The sequence below is a fragment of the Sinocyclocheilus rhinocerous genome, unplaced genomic scaffold (genome assembly GCF_001515625.1).
Source record: "Sinocyclocheilus rhinocerous isolate Xijiao unplaced genomic scaffold, SAMN03320098_v1.1 scaffold1051, whole genome shotgun sequence".
Taxonomy (NCBI): Eukaryota; Metazoa; Chordata; class Actinopteri; order Cypriniformes; family Cyprinidae; genus Sinocyclocheilus; species Sinocyclocheilus rhinocerous.
In genome coordinates this window covers 353,840-356,064 of record NW_015653486.1, presented here as the reverse complement: position 1 = coordinate 356,064, position 2,225 = coordinate 353,840, and positions in this window count along the sequence as shown.

The window sequence follows — 2,225 nt, the reverse complement described above, 5'->3', positions numbered from 1 at the left end:
CTGAGAGCCTCAACCCATTTCTGTCACTGCAGTTTAAGAAGGCCTGAGAGAAAATATTCAGCTCACTCAAATATTTTACACACAGGTCATACCACAGCAGCACAAAATTAAGTGGCACCCATGTGAGCAGAACAAGGGCACTGTTTGGCTTCATGTTTTGCAGTTCAATACAAGTAAGAATGTTGTCACACTGAGTTTCCTTTCTTTTCGATGTTAGTCAAAAGTATCCCAGACAGGATCTAACCAGGTCTGCTCTGTTCCAACATGAGCTCCACTGAATTGAATCCACTGACTTTTAAAGACTAAGTTTAAAAAGACTACATATAGTGTGACTAGTCTAGTCCAATTCCTGATCTAATGACTTCTATGAGTCAGTTTTTCCACAGAGAATCAAAATTGTTCAGCACAACTGGTGTAGTTCCAGTTCTTCTCAGTGGATCAAAATCATGCAGCTCGACCAGTGTAGTTCAATTACAGAACAAATTATTCGGTTCTTCTCAGTGATTCCATTAGTCCAATTACAGAAAGACTGACTCCTATGAGTCAGTTCATTTCAGTGAATCAAAATCATGCAGTGCGGCTGGGGTGGTCAGACTCCTCAAAGACTGACTCTTACGAGTCTGTTCTTGTTAGTGAATCAAAACCAATACAGCACAACCAGTGTAGTGCAATTACAGAACAAATGATTCTAATGAATCAGTTCTTCTCTGTGAATCAAAACCATACAGCTCAGACAGTAGTTCAATTACAGAAAGATTGACTGAATGAAAAAAAAACTCTTATAAGCCAGCTCTTCTCTGTGAATCAAAGTGATACAGCTCGGCCAGCATAGTCCAATTACATGACAAAAACTTCTATTGGATACTGTAGTGAAAACCATATAATGCAACCAATATTCTAGTCAGAGAAAGAATGACTCCTTTAAGTCAAAATTATACAGCAGGACCATTATATTCAGACTCCTGAACTAATAACTCCTGTAACTCTGTTCTTGTCAGTGAATCAAAATCATACAGCACAACCAGTGTAGACCAAAAAAATGAATCGGTACTTCTAAGGGAATCAAAACCATAGAGCACGACTGATGTAGTCCAAATCCCAAAATAATTACTTTTATGAGCCAACATCTTTTTAGTTAACAAAAATCATACAGCACAACTGGCGCAGTCAAACTCCCAAAAGAATAAGTCCAATGAGCCAGCTTTTCTCAGTAGATCAAAATCATACAGCTAGACCAGTGTAGTCCAAATACAGAACAAATGACTCTCGAGTTGAATCTGTTCTCGTCAGTGAATCAAAATCATACATAGGGTTGGGTATTGTTTGAATTTTATCGATTCCGATTCCGATTCCTCTTATCAATTCCAATTCATTTCGATTCCCAGTTTCGATTCCAATGTGATTAAATAATGATATCAAACATTTATCTCTTTTTTGCAAACCATTTATTGGAGCTGAATACCATGAACAAAAATCAACAGGCTACATTAAAACTCTTTAAGAGCTGTTTGTGTGCAAAATAGAACTACATGATTCTGGATAAATTTAATTTTTTTTTCTTTCTTTTTTTTTTCCCCAATGGAAGTTGTGGTTCTTTCGTGATGATTCTGGAGAAAACACATTAGACAACTCAACAAAATCACATGTAATTTATGAATGAATGATTCAATGACTCACTCAAGATGTAGCCTACTTGTTTCATTACTGGATGAATCAGCGTTCTTCAACGAATCTCTTGTATGATTCAAAGACAAATACATTTTAACAGCCCCTTTTCGCGACCTACTGCCGTAACAATGTAATCGATAAATCTTCATTTGAAGTGTCAAATTACTTTCAAAAGGTGATTTACTCTATTTTAATCGCTACCGTACACATCAGAGTTTATATCTGAACTATAAACTTTTATCCCAGTACTTCTGTGATTTGAATGTTTGTAACACAGAAATAATGATACTGTGTGGTTGAAAAGACTGTGAAGCTGTTTCATTCATGACAGATGACAGCTGCTCTCTTTAGGTCAATGGCAGCGAGAACGCAGATTTAAATGTTCAAATCACACTGGTGTGATCGTACGCTGCAATAATTAATTATAACTAGTTATAATTAATTATTCATATTTCCCCTTTGAACGGATTCGCTACAGGTACTTCTAAGTGAATCAAAACCATGCAGCATGACTGTTGTAGTCTAATTCCCAAAAGAATGACTTTTATGAGCCAGTT